The sequence below is a fragment of the Ranitomeya variabilis genome, chromosome 4 (assembly GCF_051348905.1).
Source record: "Ranitomeya variabilis isolate aRanVar5 chromosome 4, aRanVar5.hap1, whole genome shotgun sequence".
Classification (NCBI taxonomy): Eukaryota; Metazoa; Chordata; class Amphibia; order Anura; family Dendrobatidae; genus Ranitomeya; species Ranitomeya variabilis.
In genome coordinates, this window is record NC_135235.1 from 415,724,962 (window position 1) to 415,738,183 (window position 13,222).

Below are 13,222 nucleotides of genomic sequence, written 5' to 3' on the forward strand. Positions count from 1 at the left end.
GATTGGACTCAACCCTCGTCAGTTAAGAGTCTTCAGAAGTTCTTGGGTTTTGCTAACTTCTACCGTCGTTTTATCGCAAATTTCTCTAGCGTTGTTAAACCGCTTACGGATATGACCAAGAAAGGCTCTGATGTAGCTAACTGGGCTCCTGCTGCCGTGGAGGCTTTCCAGGAGTTGAAACGCCAGTTTACTTCGGCGCCTGTTTTGTGCCAGCCTGACGTCTCACTTCCCTTTCAGGTTGAGGTGGATGCTTCGGAGATTGGGGCAGGGGCCGTTTTGTCGCAGAGAGGCCCTGGTTGCTCTACTATGAGACCTTGTGCCTTTTTCTCTAGGACGTTTTCGCCGGCAGAGCGAAATTATGATGTGGGCAATCGGGAGTTATTGGCCATGAAGTGGGCATTTGAGGAGTGGCGTCATTGGCTCGAGGGTGCTAAGCATCGGGTGGTGGTCTTGACTGATCACAAAAATTTGATGTATCTCGAGTCTGCTAAACGCCTGAATCCTAGACAGGCCCGCTGGTCATTGTTTTTCTCCCGTTTTGACTTTGTGGTCTCGTATTTACCAGGTTCTAAGAATGTGAAGGCCGATGCTCTGTCTAGGAGCTTTGTGCCTGATGCTCCTGGAGTCGCTGAACCTGAGGGTATTCTTAAGGAAGGAGTTATCTTGTCAGCGATTTCTCCAGATCTGCGACGTGTGTTGCAGAGATTTCAGGCTGGTAGGCCTGACTCTTGTCCACCTGACAGATTGTTTGTGCCTGCTAAATGGACCAGCAGAGTCATTTCCGAGGTTCATTCCTCAGTGTTGGCAGGGCACCCGGGAATTTTTGGCACCAGAGATCTGGTGGCCAGGTCCTTTTGGTGGCCTTCCTTGTCAAGGGATGTGCGGTCATTTGTGCAGTCCTGCGGTACTTGTGCTCGAGCTAAGCCTTGCTGTTCTCGTGCCAGCGGGTTGCTCTTGCCCTTGCCTGTCCCGAAGAGACCTTGGACACACATCTCTATGGATTTCATTTCGGATCTCCCGGTGTCTAAAGGCATGTCTGTCATCTGGGTGATATGTGATCGTTTCTCCAAGATGGTCCATCTGGTTCCTTTGCCTAAGCTGCCTTCCTCTGCTGATCTGGTTCCTGTGTTCTTCCAGAACGTGGTTCGTTTGCACGGAATTCCTGAGAATATTGTGTCGGACAGAGGATCCCAGTTTGTTTCCAGGTTCTGGCGATCCTTTTGTGGTAGGATGGGCATTGATTTGTCGTTTTCGTCCGCTTTTCATCCACAGACTAACGGACAAACGGAACGAACTAATCAGACTCTGGAGGCGTATTTGAGGTGTTTTGTCTCTTCTGATCAGGATGATTGGGTGACCTTCTTGCCGTTGGCTGAATTTGCCCTTAATAATCGGGCTAGTTCTGCCACCTTGGTTTCGCCATTTTTCTGCAACTCCGGTTTCCATCCTCGTTTTTCCTCGGGACATGTGGAGCCTTCTGACTGTCCTGGAGTGGATTCTGTGGTGGATAGGTTGCAGCGGATCTGGAATCATGTGGTGGACAACTTGAAGTTGTCACAGGAGAAGGCTCAGCGTTTTGCCAATCGCCGCCGCGGTGTGGGTCCCCGACTTCGTGTTGGGGATTTGGTATGGCTGTCTTCTCGATTTGTTCCTATGAAGGTCTCCTCTCCCAAATTTAAGCCTCGATTCATTGGTCCTTACAAGATATTGGAGATCCTTAATCCTGTATCCTTTCGCCTGGATCTTCCGGTGTCGTTTGCCATTCACAACGTATTTCATAGGTCCTTGTTGCGGCGGTACGTTGTGCCTGTGGTTCCTTCTGCTGAGCCTCCTGCTCCGGTGTTGGTTGAGGGCGAGTTGGAGTACGTGGTGGAGAAGATCTTAGATTCTCGTCTCTCCAGGCGGAGGCTTCAGTACCTGGTCAAGTGGAAGGGCTATGGTCAGGAGGATAATTCCTGGGTGGTCGCCTCTGATGTACATGCGGCCGATTTAGTTCGCGCCTTTCACGCTGCTCATCCTGATCGCCCTGGTGGTCTTGGTGAGGGTTCGGTGACCCCTCACTAAGGGGGGGGTACTGTTGTGAATTTACCTTTTGGCTCCCTCTAGTGGCTACTAGTGTTTTTACTCTGGGTATGTCTATCATCCCTTGTATGCTCACCTGGGTCGTTAGGTCAGGGGTGTTGCTATATTAGCTCCCTGGACCTTCAGTTCAATGCCTGGCAACGTTGATATCAGAGCTAATCTGTAGTGCTCTTGTCTACTGATCCTGGTTCCTGCTTGATTAAGCTAAGTCTGCTTTCTTGCTTTTTGCTATTGTTTTGGTTTTGTATTTTTGTCCAGCTTGTACATAATCTGTATCCTATCCTTGCTGGAAGCTCTAGGGAGGCTGGAGTTCTCCCCCCGGGCCGTTAGACGGTTCGGGGGTTCTTGAATCTCCAGTGTGGATTTTCGTTAGGGTTTTTGTTGACCATATAAGTTATCTTACTACATTCTGCTATTAGTGAGTGGGCCTCTCTTTGCTATACCTAGTTCATCTCTGTGTTTGTCATTTCCTCTTACCTCACCGTTATTATTTGTGGGGGGCTTGTATCCAACTTTTGGGGTCTATTCTCTGGAGGCAAGAGAGGTCTTTGTTTTCCTCTTCTAGGGGTAGTTAGTCCTCCGGCTGGCGCGAGACATCTAGCGACCAACGTAGGCATGTTCCCCGGCTACTTCTAGTGTTGGCGTTAGGAGTAGATATATGGTCAACCCAGTTACCACTGCCCTATGAGCTGGATTTTTGTACTTCGCAGACTTGCTGATATCTCTGAGACCCTCGCCATTGGGGTCATAACAGACCCCCAGGGCGATCAGGATGAGCCGCGTGGAAGGCACGAACCAAATCGGTCGCATGAACATCAGAGGCGACAACCCAGGAATTATCCTCCTGACCATAGCCCTTCCACTTAACCAAATACTGAAGCCTCCATCTAGAGATACGAGAATCCAAAATCTTCTCCACCACGTACTCCAATTCGCCCTCGACCAGCACCGGAGCAGGAGGCTCAACAGAAGGAACCACAGGTACCACATACCTCCGCAACAAAGACCTATGGAACACATTATGAATGGCAAACGATGCTGGGAGATCCAAACGAAAAGACACCGGGTTAAGGATTTCCAAGATCTTATAAGGACCAATGAAGCGAGGCTTGAATTTAGGAGAGGAGACCTTCATAGGAACATACCGAGAAGACAGCCACACCAAATCCCCAACACGAAGTCGGGGACCCACACCGCGGCGGCGGTTGGCAAAGCGCTGAGCCTTCTCCTGTGACAACCTCAAATTGTCCACCACATGGTTCCAAATCTGCTGCAACCTATCCACCACAGAATCCACCCCAGGACAGTCAGAAGGCTCAACCTGACCCGAGGAAAAACGAGGATGGAAACCAGAATTGCAGAAAAAAGGCGAAACCAAAGTAGCAGAACTAGCCCGATTATTAAGGGCAAACTCGGCCAATGGCAAAAAAGTCACCCAATCATCCTGATCAGCAGAAACAAAACATCTCAAATAAGTTTCCAACGTCTGATTAGTTCGCTCGGTTTGGCCATTAGTCTGAGGATGGAAGGCCGACGAAAAAGACAAATCAATGCCCATCTTAGCACAAAAAGTCCGCCAAAACCTGGACACAAACTGGGATCCTCTATCAGACACATTTTCAGGAATGCCGTGCAAGCGAACCACATTCTGAAAAAATAGAGGAACCAAATCGGAGGAGGAAGGCAACTTAGGCAAGGGCACCAAATGGACCATCTTGGAAAAACGATCACACACCACCCAGATGACAGACATTTTCTGAGATACTGGAAGATCCGAAATAAAATCCATGGAAATGTGCGTCCAAGGCCTTTTCGGGACAGGCAAAGGCAAAAGCAAACCGCTGGCACGAGAACAGCAAGGCTTAGCCCGAGCACAAATCCCACAAGACTGCACAAAGGAACGCACATCCCGCGACAAGGAAGGCCACCAGAAGGACCTAGCCACCAAATCTCTGGTACCAAAAATCCCAGGATGACCCGCCAACACCGAAGAATGAACCTCGGAAATAACTCTGCTGGTCCATTTATCCGGGACAAACAGTCTCTCTGGTGGACAACGGTCAGGTCTATCCGCCTGAAATTTCTGCAGCACTCGTCGCAAATCTGGGGAAATGGCAGACAAAATCACTCCCTCTCTGAGAATACCAGCCGGCTCAGAAACTCCCGGAGAGTCAGGCACAAAACTCCTAGAAAGTGCATCAGCTTTCACGTTCTTTGAACCAGGCAGGTATGAGACCACGAAGTTGAAACGGGAGAAAAACAACGACCAACGAGCCTGTCTAGGATTCAGGCGCTTGGCAGATTCGAGGTAAATCAGATTTTTGTGATCAGTCAAGACCACCACACGATGTTTAGCTCCTTCGAGCCAATGTCGCCACTCCTCAAATGCCCACTTCATAGCCAACAACTCCCGATTACCAACATCATAATTCCGCTCGGCAGGCGAAAATTTTCTTGAAAAGAAAGCACATGGCTTCATCACAGAGCCATCAGAGCTTCTCTGCGACAAAACAGCCCCTGCTCCAATCTCAGAAGCATCAACCTCGACCTGGAAGGGGAGAGAGACATCTGGCTGACATAAGACTGGAGCTGAAGAAAACCGTTGCTTCAGCTCCCGAAAGGCCTCCACGGCCGCAGGAGACCAATTAGTCACATCAGAACCCTTCTTGGTCAAATCCGTCAAAGGTTTAACCACGCTAGAAAAATTAGCGATGAAACAACGGTAAAAATTAGCAAAACCCAAGAACTTCTGAAGACTCTTAACAGACGTGGGCTGAGTCCAGTCATGAATAGCCTGGACCTTGACTGGGTCCATCTCCACAGTAGAAGGAGAAAAAATAAAACCCAAAAAGGAGACCTTCTGTACTCCGAAGAGGCATTTTGAGCCCTTCACAAATAAAGCATTAGCACGCAGGACCTGAAACACCATCCTGACCTGCTTCACAAGGGACTCCCAATCATCAGAAAAGACCAAAATGTCATCCAGATAAACAATCATAAATTTATCCAGATATTCTCGGAAGATGTCATGCATGAAGGACTGAAACACAGAAGGAGCATTAGAGAGTCCAAAAGGCATCACTAAGTACTCAAAATGGCCTTCGGGCGTATTAAATGCTGTTTTCCATTTATCTCCCTGCTTAATGCGCACAAGGTTATACGCACCACGGAGATCTATCTTGGTGAACCAACTGGCACCCTTAATCCGAGCAAACAAATCAGACAATAGTGGCAAAGTATACTGAAATTTGACTGTGATTTTATTCAGAAGACGATAATCTATACAAGGTCTCAAAGAACCGTCCTTCTTGGCCACAAAAAAGAATCCTGCACCAAGAGGGGAAGAGGATGGGCGAATATGTCCCTTCTCCAAAGACTCCTTTATATAACTCCGCATCGCGGCATGCTCTGGTATAGACAAATTAAAAAGTCGTCCCTTAGGGAATTTACTACCAGGAATTAAATTTATAGCACAGTCACAATCCCTATGAGGGGGCAGGGCACTGGACCTGGGCTCATCAAATACATCCTGGTAGTCAGACAAAAACTCAGGGACCTCAGAAGGATTGGAAGAAGCAATAGACACCAATGGAGTATCGCCATGAATTCCCTGACAACCCCAACTTGACACAGACATAGTTTTCCAATCTAAAACTGGATTATGAGCCTGCAGCCATGGCAGACCCAAAACGACAACATCATGCAAATTATGCAGAACAAGAAAGCGAATCACCTCCTGATGTACGGGAGTCATGCACATGGTCATTTGCGTCCAATACTGAGGCTTATTCTCAGCCAATGGCGTAGCATCAATTCCCCTCAGAGGAATAGGAAATTCCAAAGGCTCAGGACAAAACCACAGCGCCTGGCAAACGACAAATCCATCAGATTCAGGGCAGCACCCGAATCCACAAAAGCCATAACCGAGTAGGACGACAAAGAACAAATCAAAGTAACAGACAAAATAAATTTAGGCTGTATAGTACCAATGGTGACAGGTTTAGCGATTTTCTTTAAGCGTTTAGAGCATGCTGAGATAACATGAGTAGAATCACCACAGTAAAAGCACAACCCATTTTGACGTCTATGACTTTGTCGCTCAATTCTGGTCAGAGTTCGGTCACATTGCATAGACTCAGGTCTCTGTTCAGAAAATACCGCCAAAGGATGAGCAGATTTGCACTCCCGCAAACGCCGATCAACCTGAATGGCTAAAGCCATAGAATCACTCAGACTTGTAGGGGTGGGAAACCCCACCATAACATTCTTAACGGCCTCAGAAAGACCTTCTCTGAAATTTGCAGCCAGGGCACACTCATTCCATTGAGTGAGCACCGACCATTTCCGAAATTTTTGACAATACACCTCTGCTTCATCCTGACCTTGAGAGATAGCCAGCAAAGCTTTTTCTGCCTGATTCTCAAGATTAGGCTCCTCATAAAGCAGTCCAAGAGCCAGAAAAAATGCATCTACATTAAGCAATGCAGGATCTCCTGGCGCCAGAGAGAAAGCCCAATCCTGAGGGTCGCCACGCAACAAGGAGATAACAAGTTTAACTTGCTGAGCGGAATCACCAGAGGAACGAGGTCTCAGAGATAGAAATAACTTACAATTATTCTTAAAATTTAGAAACCTAGATCTATCTCCAGAAAACAACTCAGGAATGGGTATCTTTGGTTCTGACATAGGGCTATGAATAACAAAATCCTGAATACTTTGCACCCGTGCAGTAAGATGATCCACACTAGAAGTCAGAGTCTGAACATTCATGTCTGCAGCTGAGCTCAAAACCACCCAGAGTTCAAGGGGATGAAAGAAGCTAAACCGACTGCAGCAAAGGAAAAGCTGGAGGAAAAAAAAATGTACTCAGGTCTTCTTTTTATCCCACTTCTGTGATGCATTAAACACTTTTTGGCCTGCTATACTGTTATGATCCTTAGTGGTTGAGGATCACAAATTACTCCAGCTAAGTAACAAACATAGGACAAGCTCTAGGGAGGTGGCAAACTGGACTGACCGCAAATCTGAACCTATCCAAACACACTAGAAGTAGCCGGTGAACGTGCCTAAATATCCTAGACGTCTCGAGCCAGCCTGAGGAACTAACTACCCCTAGAGAGAAAGAAAGACCTCTCTTGCCTCCAGAGAAATGATCCCCAAAGATATAGAAGCCCCCAATAAATAATAACGGTGAGGTAAGAGGAAGGCACATACACAGGGGTGAAAGCAGATTCAGCAAATGAGGCCCACTAATACTAGATAGCAGAAAACAGAAAAGGGAATCTATGCGGTCAGTAAAAAACCCTTACAAAATATTCACTCTGAGATTTCAAGAACCCCCGCACCAACTAACGGTGTGGGGGGAGAAACTCAGTCCCCTAGAGCAAACAGCAAGCGAGGAAATCACATTTTAGCAAGCTGGACAAGAAACATGATGAATGCTGATAATCAAAAAATGAACAAACAAAAACTTAGCTTGTCTTGGAGAGACTGGGAGCAAGGTAGTCACAAGGAATCTGAAGAGCACTGAATACATTGATAGCAGGCAAGGAACTGAGTATCCAGGTGAGCTAAATAGGAAACCAACCAAGGATAACGAACCAGCTGATGCAGCCAACCTGCAGAAAGACAACACTACACAGTACCGCTTGTGACCACTAGAGGGAGCCCAAAAATAGAGTTCACAACAGCATGGCTCATATCCCCCCTCCTGTATGCATGGCTCATATTCCCCCCCCTGTATGCATGGCTCATCTCTCAACCCCCCCGCTCCCGCTCCTGCTCCCATCTTGCATGGCTCGGCTTACCGTCCTCCTTCATCCCCCCGTCCCCTGTCCCCCCTGTCCCTCATACCTTTCCCACACCGCGCGGCCGCGCCGAACATCCTTCTGGCTCTGTCCTGACTCCCGGCGCAGCACCTTCTTCCTGAGTGAGCGGTCATGTGGTACCGCTCATTAAGGTCATGAATATGCCCATATTCATGACCTTAATGAGCGGTACCATGTGACCGCTCACTCAGGACGAGCTGCAGACGCTGAGACCAGGCGTCGCTGGAGCAGGGTGAGTATGACGTCTTCAAGGAGGGTGGGAGGCAGGCAGGCAGGCAGGCGGGCAGGTGGCCGCCCCCCGCATCGTCCCGCCCTAGGCACGTGCCCTTAAGTGCCTAGTGGCAAATACGGCCCTGACAGTAACCTGAGTTCCCTTATAACAACAAGTGCCCACTTTACATGTAATAATGTCCCGAGCCTCCCCCCTGTACTGCTCCACTATGCACAGCATGATGCTCTCTTATACACAGTATAATGCCCCCTCACTGTATAGTACCACCCACACAGTATACTGACCCCTTAGCAGCCCCCAAACTGTTTGATGGCTCCAACACTGTATGATGGCCGCTGCACTGTAATCCCCACTGTATGATGGCCCCCTAGATAGCTTCCATATAGTATAATGCACCAGATCATCCTAAATATAGTATAATGCACTCCCCATAAGCAGACTCTATAGCACAAGACAGCACCCCATAGGCAGACTCTGTAGTATAAGGCAGCACCCCATAGGCAGATCCTGTAGTATAAGGCAGCACCCCCATAGGCAGACCCTGTAGTATAAGGCAGCACCCCCATAGGCAGACCCTGTAGTATAAGGCAGCACCCCCATAGGCAGACCCTGTAGTATAAGACAGCACCCCATAGGCAGACTTTGTAGTATAAGGCAGTACCCCCATAGGCAGACCCTGTAGTATAAGGCAGCACCCCCATAGGCAGATCCTGTAGTATAAGGCAGCACCCCCATAGGAAGATCCCGTAGTATAAGACAGCACCCCCATAGGCAGACCCTGTAGTATAAGGCAGTACCCCATAAGCAGACCTTGTAGTATAAGGCAGCACCCCATAGGCAGACTCTGTATTATAAGGCAGCACCCCATAGGCAGACCCTGTAGTATAAGGCAGCACCCCATAGGCAGACCCTGTAATATAAAGCAGCACCCCCACAGGCAGATCCTGTAGTATAAGGCAGGACCCCCATAGGCAGACCCTGTAGTATAAGGCAGGACCCCCATAGGCAGACCCTGTAGTATAAGGCAGCCCCATAAAAAAAACAATACTCAACTCTCTTCCTCCTTGTTCCAGCAGTGCTCTGAGCTCCCGCTCATCTCCTGACAGCGGGCGCTGGGTGGTGATGCCATTGTGCCCCCTGTCAGTGTCAGTGACTTCAGATCAAATGCTAATGCTAAATGCCGAAACAGCTGACCTTGTGGTGGGGGGCACTGTTGGCACCGCCCCCCCCCCCCATGGCGGGCGGGCGGCAGAGCAGGGAGATTGATTCACCGATACAGTTACAGTAGCGTAGCTCCGGGTGGTCCCCCTCTGAGCTCCGGGCTCAGGGCGATGGCCCCCTCTGCCCCCCCCGGTAGCTACGTTACTGATTTCATCCCAGTGGGAATGGCAATTGGTAATAAATCTCACTTGCTTTTTCTTGATTTGAGGTTTCTGTAAGGCCAGGATCACACATGCGAGAAATACGGCCGAGTCTCGCATGTTAATACCTGGCATTGCCGCCGTCACCCAGGAGCGGAGCGTGCGGCTTCGTGTATTGCTATGCGGCCACACACTACGCTCCTGAGTGACGGCGGCAATGTCGGATATTAACATGCAAGACTCGGCCGTATTTCTCGCATGTGTGATCCCGGCCTGGTGGGGTGTTTGTTTGGCCCTCAGGTATCCCCTTTTAACAGATTGGAGGCTATGGTCGAGGAATCGGCCTGTAAGGTTATTGGCTTGTCTCTCAAAATCTTGATCTGTTGGAACTAAATCTTCTCATTCTAAGAAATGACCCATAGGGATAGATCTGATGGTCTGTATCAGATGAAGCATGCAGAAGAGCATTAGTAGATGTCTTCTTCTGGAACACATTTGTCTGCATGATGTCCCTTCGTGTGGTCACATCTATCTCATGTATTTATTTGGGTTGTTGGACAGACGAATATCATACGTATTGTTATTGAGCTCATTCATGAAGTGGTCCAGTTGCTCGATGGATCCCCGCAGGATCCAAAAGATTTCATCCGTGAACTGCACCCAAAGGTTGACGAGATCCATCTGGTCCTACAGGAGCAGGACCCTCTCCCAAAGACCCATGAAAAGATTCCCATGGTACATTCATGACTAAAAGCTGACAACTCCTGTGAGAAATACTCTACTAAAACAGACTAAGAGGCCTTTTTTTAGGAAGCCTTTGCAGGTGTTTTTTGTTAAAGGGAACCTGTCATCCCCAAAATCGAAGGTGAGCTAACCCCACCAGCATCAGGGGCTTATCTACAGCATTCTGTAATGCTGTAGATAAGCCCCTGATGTATCCAGAAAGATGAGAAAAAAAGGTCCCCTGTTGAGGGCAGAGCAAAGTACTGCAGTGCGCAGGCGCCGGGAAAGGTCAGAGAGGCCCGGCGCCTGCGCACTGCAGTACTTTGCTCTGCCCTCAACAGGTCAGACAAAGTACGCCTGCGCCGGAGCCGCAGTGTGAAGACAAGAAGAGGACGTCATCGTATGAAGATGGGAGGCCCCAGACCAGACCGCGACGCCCATCGGACCGGACCGCAGCGGGACCGCCCCGGGGTGAGTATAATCTAACCTCTTTTTCAGGATACATCGGGGGCTTATCTACTGCATTACAGAATGCATTACAGAATGCTGTAAATAAGCCCCTGATGCCGGTGGGCTTACCTCACCATCGATTTTGGGGGTGAAAGGTTCCCTTTAATTATTCTAATTTACTGAGATAATGACTTTTGGGTTTCAATTGGCTGTAAGCCATAATCATCAACATTAACAGAAAAAACACTTGAAATAGATCACTCTGTAATGACTCTATATATGAGATTCACTTTTTGTATTGAAGAACTGAAATAAATTAACTTTTTGATGATATTCTAATTGTGTGAGAAGCACATGTATACTGTATATATATATATATATCTATATATCTATATATATATATATATATATATATATATATATACTAGCTATTGAACCCGTTCTACGCCCGGGTGGCGAGCATTTATATTGGTATATGGTCTCCATCCTGGTATGTGCTGCTCCCATCTTGCTCTCCCATCATGTCATGTGCTGCTCCATCCTGCGCCCCCATCCTGTCATGTGCTGCTCCACCGTGTCATGTGCTGCTCCATTCTGCATCCCCATCCTGTCATGTGCTGCTCCACCGTGTCATGTGCTGCTCCATCCTGCGCCCCCATCCTGTCATGTGCTGCTCCACTGTGTCATGTGCTGCTCCATCCTGCATCCCCATCCTGTCATGTGCTCCCATCCTGCGCCCCCATCCTATCACGTGCTGCTCCATCCTGCGCCCCCATCAGTGCGGGCAGCTGTGCGGAGTGCGGGCGGCTGTGCGGAGTGCGGGCGGCTGTGCGGAGTGCGGGCGGCTGTGCTGAGTGGGGGCGGCTGTGCTGAGTGCGGGCGGCTGTGCTGAGTGCGGGCGGCTGTGCTGAGTGCGGGCGGCTGTGCTGAGTGCGGGCGGCTGTGCTGAGTGTGGGCGGCTGTGCTGAGTGCGGGCGGCTGTGCTGAGTGCGGCGGCTGTGCTGGGTGCGGCTGCTGTGCGTGGCTGTGGGCGGCTGTGCGTGGCTGTGGGCGGCTGTGCGTGGCTGTGGGCGGCGGCTGTGCTGGGTGTGGCAGCTGTGCGTGGCTGTGGTGGGTGCGGCGGCTGTGGGTGGCTGTGCGTGGCTGTGCTGGGTGCGGCGGCTGTGGACGGCTGTGCTGGGTGCAGCGGCTGTGCGTGGCTCTAGGCGGTTGTGCGTGGCTGTGGGCGGCTGTGCGTGGCTGTGCTGGGTGCGGCGGCTGTGGACGGCTGTGCTGGGTGCGGTGGTTGTGCTGGATGCGGCGGCTGTGGGCGGCTGTGCGTGGCTGTGGGCGGCTGTGCGTGGCTGTGCTGGGTGCGGCGGCTGTGGACGGCTGTGCGTGGCTGTGGGGGCTGTGCGTGGCTGTGCTGGGTGCGGCGGCTGTGCTGGGTGCGGCGGCTGTGCGTGGCTGTGGGCGGCTGTGCGTGGCTGTGGGCAGCTGTGCGTGGCTGTGCTGGGTGCGGCGGCTGTGCTGGGTGCGGCGGCTGTGCGTGGCTGTGCTGAGTGCGGTGGCTGTGGTGGGTGCGGCGGCTGTGGGTGGCTGTGCTGGGTGCGGCGGCTGTGCTGGGTGCGGCGGCTGTGGGTGGCTGTACTGGGTGCGGCGGCTGTGCTGGGTGCGGCGGCTGTGTGTGGCTGTGGGCGGCTGTGCGTGGCTGTGCTGGGTGCGGCGGCTGTGGGCGGCTGTGCTGGGTGCGGCGGCTGTGCGTGGCTGTGCTGGGTGCGGTGGCTGTGGTGGGTGCGGCGGCTGTGGACGTAAGTGGCGTAAGTAACAAATAGCTGTGGCATGAAGTGCCACAGCCTCATGGCACAGCAATTTGTTACTTGCGGTACCTTATTCATTTCCGGCGCCATTTTCTGTGTCCTCCTGGTGCCGGAATCGGCGCCTGCGCAGTCTGCGCTTTCCGGCGCCATTTTCTTGAAGACACACTGCAATGTGTCTTCAAGAAAATGGCGCCGGAAAGCGCGGACTGCGCAGGCGCCGATTCCGGGAGCAGGGGGATATTCATGGCCCGGAATGGCGTCGGTGGAACGGGACAGGTAAGTATACTCACCCTCCGCCTCCTGGCTCGTCCCTGTTTCTCCGTTGGAGATCGCGGTGTGCGTTCAGCGCTTACGCATACCGCGATCTCCTGGGAGCGTCGCTCTGTGGGGTCCAGACTGCGCCGGCGCTTGCGCTTGCGCAATCTATAGAGGCTTCGGACGGAGTGACGCTCCCAGCGTTATAATATATATATATATATATATATATATATATATATATATATATATATATATATATATATATATATTAGGATGGGCCCAGGATAGGGGAGAGTACTACATAATGTGGGGGGAGGTGTAACCTGTATGTCCTTATAGATTTTAGAGCGCAACAAGGGCCAATACGTATAGCATGCGAGGAGGGGGGTGTCCGGTCCAAATCTGGCATCAAAACTCTAGTTACGCCACTGTCAGCAGCTGTGCTCCCATGCTGTCCTGTCTGTAGCCTCTTCTGTCGCTTCCCCTGCC